An 8,150-nucleotide genomic window follows, 5' to 3' on the forward strand; every position below is an offset into this window, starting at 1 on the left:
ATTTTTCAGTCTTTTTGAATGGCCTTCTTTATCTCTAGGAATATATTTTCCCTTAACATATTCTTTGCTGATAATAACATGAAGATGTGGGGGCTCTGACATGTTCTATAATTATGTTGAGAAATTGACAAGAATACCACTAATCTCTTCTATATCCTAAGAACACCTCCCCCATCCCCAATCTGTTCAGGACCAAAGAAACTTGCTCTAGGAGGAGGAAATTACTGTAATGCTTTTGGCATTGCACCTTTATTAAAATACGTCTCTATTGGGCTCATTATAACCAGACAGTGTCTGTACTTTGTCTTCTGTTCTTCAGGCCTCATTAGCCGTGAACATTTTCGCTTAAACTGAAGAGTTTAGTAAATAGCCTCAGGGTAAAAAGAGTTTATGTGCTCTTCTTATTTATTAGATTTTTTTTCACTTTGACTTAAGATTTTCAACTTGCCAATTTCATAGGGTTTTGTCAACCCTTTGGTAATTTAAAGAGTTTTTAAATATTCTAACCAGCACGTTTTCCATTGCTTTTAGTATGAGGCATAATCTGAATAATCAGAACTAACTCTATCATTTACCTTTTCTTGACATGAACTTGAGTTAATAGAATACCAATAATAATAATAATAATAATAATAATAATAATAATAAAGTCACATGAGAAGTGTGGAGAAGTATAGGGATGAAACTACAGAAAGAAATAGCAGGGACTTTTCTGAGTAGCATTTTTTCTTTTCAAATATAGTACCTCCTCAGGACAAATAATAAAATATGATATGGAAATACATACACATGTCTGTTAAGGATTATACACTTAATTTTCTAGGCTTTAGTATATGGCCTCTTAGAAGTTAGGTGAATTTACTAGAAAAAGGTAGAAAGGTTGCCTAATTAAATTTCAGAGATAACACCTAGTTAGTAGTAAGTACTTTTCGCAGGCCGAAACCAGCAGTGGGAGTGCAGAGTAAGGTGTAAGAGAAGCTCTTATTTCCCCAGATATGCAAAGACAGGAGTAAAGAAAGGAAAGGAAATTAATGAGACATGTGGAAAAACCAGTTATGAATTTGGACCATAGAAATAAGGTAAGGCAGGCACAGTGATGCAATGACATTTTTATGCCTCAGAATTCATGTTCTGTAAATTTAATCCCCAACACCACAATGTGAACAGCTAATTAGGTCATGAGAACTTCACTCTCATTAATGGATTAATGTTGTTTATAAAAGGCTTAATGCTATATAATCAATCTCTTCTCTGAACATTTTCTTGTCCTGTGATGAATTGCAATGTTATAAATCACCTGATATAATCTCTCAGTTTTGGCCTTCCTAGCCTCCAGATCCATGATCAAAATATACTTCATTATAAATTATTAAGTCTGTACTATTCTGTTACAGCAGCACAAAATTCACTATGGTAAGAAAGGCAGACCAGGAAGAGAGTCACAAACAGTGAACATCTCAGGAAATTCAATGGATCACAGTTCCTGGAAGACTTGGAGAAACAGTGGGATAAGAATATACAAAGTAGCTGCCTCTTCTTCTTCAGGAAAACACCAAATGGCGATGACACGAGTGCAGCAGGAGGGCCCGGAGGACCCGGGGGCCCAGGATTAGGAGGCCAAGGCGGCTTCTGCGAATTCGGCATTGGTCTTAGGGGGCTGTAGTAGTGGTTGAGGCTATGGCAGTGGTCGAAGCCGCGGGGCTCGTGGGGGCAAAGCTGAAGACAAGGAGTGGAGCCCCATCACTAAGCTGGGCCGCCTGGTTAAGGACATGAAGATCAAGTCCTTGGAAGAAATCTACCTGTTCTCCCTGTACATTAAGGAGTCTGAGATCATTGACTTTTTCCTGAGTGCATCCCTAAAGGATGAGGTTATAAAAATCATGCCAGTGCAGAAAGGCAGACTCGACTCGGGCTGGCCAGCGGACCAGGTTTAAGGCTTTCGTCGCTATTGGGGACTACAAGGGTCATGTTGATCTTGGTTTTAAGTGCTCCAAGGAGGTTGTCGCTGCCATCCAAGGGGGCATCATCTTGGCCAAGCTTTCCATTGTCCCTGTACGAAGAGACTACTGGAGGAACAAGATTGGCAAGCCCCACACTGTTCCATGCAAAGTGACAGGCAGCTATGGCTCTGTGCTGGTGTATCTTATCTCTACCCCCAGAGGCACTAGCATTGTCTCCGCTCCTGTGCCCAAGATGATGGCCGGTATAGATGACTGCTACACTTCAGCCAGAGGCTGCACTGCCACCCTGAGCAACTTTGCCAAGGCCCCTTTGATGCCATCGCCAAGACCTACAGCTACCTGACCCCTGACCTCTGGAAAGAGACTGTGTTCACCAAGTCTCCTTATCAGGAATTCACTGATCATCTTGTGAAAACCTACACCAGAGTCTCTGTTCAGAGGACCCAGGCTCCAGCTGTGGCTACCACGTAAGGGTTTTTATACAAGAAAAATAAATGAATCAAGTCTGCTAAATGTGTGTGTATACAAAGTAATGACCAAGAAAGATAACTCTTTTTTTTTTTTTTTTTTTTTTTTGGTTTTTCGAGACAGGGTTTCTCTGTGTAGCCTTGGCTGTCCTGGAACTCACTTTGTAGACCAGGCTGGCCTCGAACTCAGAAATCCGCCTGCCTCTGCCTCCCGAGTGCTGGGATTAAAGGCGTGCGCCACCACGCCCGGCTGAAAGATAACTCTTAAAAATCAATAGCTTGTTTCAGCCTTCCGGCCTCTCCTAATTCAACAACAGGGGTCAGCTGCTTCTGTCCATTGGTTGGGTACAAATAACTGCATCTGACTCTTTCAGCTGCTTGTTGGGACTTTTGGAAAACAGTCATGATAGATTCCTTTTTGTGAGTGCTCCATAGCCTCAGTAATAGTGTCAGGCCTTGGGACCTCCCCTTGAGCTGGATTCTACTTTGGGCCTGTTGCTGGACCTTCTTTTTCTCAGGGTCCTCTCCATTTTCATCCCTGTAATTCTTTCAAATAGGAACAATTATGGGTCAGTGACTGTGGAATGGCAACCCCATCCCTCACTTGATGTCCTGTCTTTCTGCTGGAGGTGAGCTCTATAAGTTCCCTCTCCCTACTATTGGGCATTTCATCTAGGGTCCCTCCCTTTGAATCCTGGGAATCTCTGACCTCCCAGTTCTCTGGTGCATTCTGGGGTCCCCTCAACTTCTTATTTCCCGAGGTTGCCTGTTTCCATTCTTTCTGCTGGCTCTCAGAACTTCAGTCCTTTTCCCTCACCCAATACCAGATCAGGTTCCCCTCTCCCCCCAACTCCCTCCCAACTCTGTCCATTTTTGCTCCCAGGTCCCTCTCTCAATCCCTCCCCACTTGTGATTGTTTTCTTCTTTCTCCCAAATGGGGCTGAGGAGTCCTCACTTGGGCCCTTCATCTTGTTGACCTTTTTGAGTTCTGTGAACTGTATCTTGGGTATTCTGTACTTTTTTTTTTTTTGGCTAATATCCACTAATTAGTGAGTACATACCATGCATGTCCTTTTAGGTCTGAGTTACCTCACGCAGGATGATATTTTCTAATTCCATCCATTGGCCTGCAAAACTCAGGATGTCCTTGTTCTTAATAGCTGAGTAATATCCCATTGTGTAAATGAACCCCATTTTCTGTACCGATTCTTCTGTCATGGGACATCTGGCTATCACAAATAAGGCTGCTATGAACATAGTGGAACACGTGCCCCTGGGGCGTGGTGGGTATCTGTTGGGTATATCCCAAGAGTGGTATAGCAGGGTCTTCAAGGCTGAAAGAAGCTGAGGAGAAGGGCAATCCTGCAGGAGGACCAGAAGTCTTGATTAATCTGGACCCCCAAGATCTCTCAAACACTGGACCACCAGACAGCATACACCAGCTGATATAAGGTCCCCAACACACATACAGTAGAGGACTTCCAGGTCTGTGTTTATTCAGAGATGATGCACCTAACCCTCAAGAGACTGGAGGCCCCAGGGAGTTTAGAGGTCAGGTGGGGTGGTAGTTGGGGGCTTCTAAGTGGAAACCGAGTGGGGTAAGGAGGAAGTGTGCAATATGGAACTGTCAGAGGGTGGATGGGGTGTGGGGAATGGAATGTGGAGTGCAAAAAATATGTTAAAAATGAAATATCTTTTTAAAAGTCAATAGTTTGGACTTGGCAGTACTAATATTATTATTATTGATGATAAAGTCTAGAATATGATAAATAGGAGTAATGTGAGATATAGGTAGGACCACAGAAAGGAGAACGTTGATGGATTGTTTACATGATTTTGAAGTCATTAAGAATGTTGACAAGATTAATAGGGAAGAGGAAAAGCAGGCCATGAAGCTGCTGCTGACGTCTTGAGTGAACACAGCAGGGTTGCAAACAATTGTAATAAGGAGGGTAGCAGAGATTTGGCCTAAGAGGTTAAGACTGAATGGAGCTGGCACATGAAAGATGAGAAGTGTGACCTGGGGAATGGTTGGGAAGAGCCTGGAAAGTTTAAACAAACAAACAAACAAACACAAACCAAAACAAAGACACTTTTCTTACAGGTGCTGTGATATCGCGGGAGGGGAAGAAAAGCTTCGAGAAAATATTATCATTCATTGCTTGTCTAATTTATTCAGTTAGCTATGTACTAAACAGCTATTGGTGCTCGCGTTTGCCAGCCCATGTGGGCACTGATGTGCTGAGGACACCGATAATTCGCTAGTTATCTTGTTTAAGAGAACCTGCAATTGCTTGTCCTTTGAGGAAGAAATAATTTGGTGCAGCTCACACGCTGTCGTGCCCAGTTGACTTGTCGCTGAGCCTAACATGTTCCTGCCTACATGTAAAAATTGAATTTGGCAATTGTCCTGTCATGAAGAGAAGCAAATAAATTCTCATTAAGGGTAGCTAAATGTAATTTTAAAATTTAATTACACAGCTACAGTAATCAAAATTGGACAGTATTGTGTAGCTGGGAGCTTATAGATCAGAGAAACAGAAAAAAAATCTAAAATGCACACAAACTTACATGGCTAATTGATTTTCTAGAAAATAATTAAAGTAATTCAATGGGAGTAAGACACTTCAAAAGTGGTGTTAGAAAATTGAACATCCATATGCCAATTTAGAAAAAACCTCCATCTTCATTTCACACCACACGAAAGCAATCAACTCATAATAGATCACAGGCCTAAATACAAAATATAAAATCTATGGTACAAAGATGGAAAAAAAAACAGAAAAAATCTTGACTCTAGATTAGAAAGGTATATGTTTTTATATTCATTCTAATAGCCCATGTCTTTTTATTGATGATGAGAGTTATCAGTGGTCATAATTTACTTTAAAATTGATATGATTTTGTGTTGTCAAAATTTAAAAGTATTGTCCTGTGATTTAAGCAGTTGTGTTAAAAGAATAAGAAGAAAAAAACACAGAGAAGGAGAAAAATATTAAAAATCATGAACCATATTAACTGCATATTAGAAAAACAAAGAATTCTTAACGTCTTATAATAAGAAAACAACACAGTGCTAAAATGATGGAAAACAAAACCACCGTAAAATTATACTTATGCCCTGGACTGTTCTAATTAAAAGGTTATCAGTATACCAGATGTTAGAGATGGTATTGTGCCCCTTAAGTACTTGTGCATTGCTAATGAGAGTGTAAAATTATAATGCAGCCACTGTGGAAAACAGTTTGGCAGGTCATGAAAAGGTTAAACAGAATCCCATTTTTAAATGATCTGAGAATGACTCACATGAGAGACCGCACTCCACAAACAACATAGAATAATTTAAAAGAAGGAGGAAATGTGCATATGCCAAAAGAGGAAACTTACTAAGAACCCTAAACATTCTAAGAAATACGAGTGTTTCAGAGGCTGAAGCAGAAGGACCGCTTAAGAGCAGTAGTTTAAAGTCAACCTGCCCCCTCACCCAGTGACCTCACTGAGATAACTCTCAAAAGCAGAATACAAGATATTAAAAGGATAGCAACCTTTTAGCTCCCCCTCAGAAGCACAGACACATCCTGATCCTAAAAGCACAGAAGAGGCTGAGGAAGTAGATCCACTAGTGGAATCCTTGTCCAGCATGCACAATACCTACGGTCTGATCCTAGACATGGTGGTGCATCCTGGAATCTCAGCACAAAGGGGAGAGGCAGGAGAATCACAAATTCAAGGTTGTCCTCAGCTATATGCCATGTTGAAAATCAACTTTGAGTATGGAGACCCTATTTCAAAACAAAACTCTCTCTCTCTCTCTCTCTCTCTCTCTCTCTCTCTCTCTCTCTCTCTCTCTCTCTCTCTCTCTGTGTGTGTGTGTGTGTGTGTGTGTGTGTGTGTGTGTGTGATGGAATGGAAATATAAAATACAGCTGGCTGTAATGGAAGAGTTGGGGGACTGAGGTAGGAGGATTGCAAATCTAAAGCAAGCCTGGACTGCCAGGAGATACTCTACCTTAAAAGAAAGAATAAGTTTGCAATACCAAGGGGCCTCTCTTTCCAATGATGGCCAACTAGGCCATCTTCTGATACATATGCAGCTAGAGACACAAGCTCCGGGGGTACTGCTTAGTTCATATTGTTGTTCCACCTATAGGGTTGCAGACCCCTTTAGCTCCTTGGGTACTTTCTCTAGCTCTTCCATTGGGGGCCCTGTGATCCATCTTATAGCTGACTGTGAGCATCCACTTCTGTATTTTCCAGGCACTGGCATAGCCTCATATGAGACAGCTATATCAGGGTCCCTTCAGCAAAATCTTGCTGGCATATGCAATAGTGTCTGGGTTTGGTGGCTGATTATGGGATGGATCCCCGGGTGGGGTAGTCTCTGGATAGTCCATCCTTTTGTCTTAGCTCCAAACTTTGTCTCTGTAACTCCTTTCATGGATATTTTGTTCCCTATCCTAAGGAGTAATGAAGTATCCACACGTTGGTCTTCCTTCTTCTTGATTTTCTTGTGTTTTGCAAATTGTATCTTGGGTATTCTAAGTTTCTGGGCTAATATCCACTTATCAGTGAGTGTATATCTAATGACTTCTTTTGTGATTGGGTTACCTCACTCAGTATGATATCCTCCAGATACATCCATTTGCCCAAGAATTTCATAAATTCATTGTTTTTAATAGCTGAGTAGTACTCCATTGTGTAAATGTACCACATTTTCTGTATCCATTCTTCTGTTGAGGGGCATCTGGGTTCTTTCCAGCTTCTGGCTATTATAAATAAGGCTTCTATGAACATAGTGGGGCATGTGTCCTTATTACCAGTACAGGGGAATGCCAGGGCCAAGAAGTGGGAGTGGGTGGGTAAAGGAGCAGGGTGGGGGAACTTTTGGGATAGCATTTGAAATGTAAATAAAAAATATCTAATAAAAAAAAGAAAAGCAAGCAAACAAACAAAAAGGAAAGAAACATATTGCTCTTGAAATGATACAAAAGTCTTTTCCACACCATGTGATAATATTTGACTTCTGCTATTGCACCATCTTGATTCCCTCCATTTACAAAATCTGGTTTCCTGCAACCAGCTGAGCCACTTCCTGGGACATGAAAATCAACTTCAACTGTTATCTGGATCTCTAGTCCAGACTCTTCATCCTAACTCCCCCTCCATATGATCAGTATGCCACAAAAGTGTTCATTTGGATAATTTTCCAGCTCCTACAACTCAGTTTTGCTCAAGCTCATCTGTCCCCTTCCTCTAAGTGTTCCCAGTCTTAAGTGAGGGGTACCAATAACCCACTCATTGCCCAGACCTTCTCTTCCTCATCCCTGTAACTCATCTACTGTTGTCTAACATGTTAATGCCCCTCCCTCAATTCACGTGCTTGAACCTGATCCTCAATGTGATTGTATTAAAGGGCAAAGCCTTAGGGAGTGATTAGGCCATGAAGTTTTCAGGCTCAGGAATAGAGTCATTCTCTGTTTCAAATGGAACTGGCCTGCTCTTCTGCCATGAGAGGACACAAAAGTTGCCACTTATAAAGATGAGCCCTCATCAGGCATTACATCTGCCAGTGCCTTGATCTGGAACCTCTAGTCTTTACAACAGCAAGTGCTTAATTTCTGCATTTCTTTCAAACTTTTCAGTCCGAAGGACTTTGTTGCAGGGATGCGTAAGAGAAGGCTTGGGCAATGAATGGATTATTGGTGCCCTTCACTTGAGAGTGA

General features: G+C 41.5%; 1 pseudogene; it reads left to right on the forward strand.

Moving 5' to 3' along the window:
• The first annotated feature begins 1,562 nt into the window (after positions 1 to 1,562).
• On the forward strand, positions 1,563 to 2,432 carry LOC110286382 (small ribosomal subunit protein uS5-like; annotated as a pseudogene).
• Positions 2,433 to 8,150: the final 5,718 nt, after the last annotated feature.

Source organism: Mus caroli, unplaced genomic scaffold, assembly GCF_978045245.1.
Source record: "Mus caroli unplaced genomic scaffold, Mus_caroli_1 scaffold_5, whole genome shotgun sequence".
Lineage (NCBI taxonomy): Eukaryota > Metazoa > Chordata > Mammalia > Rodentia > Muridae > Mus > Mus caroli.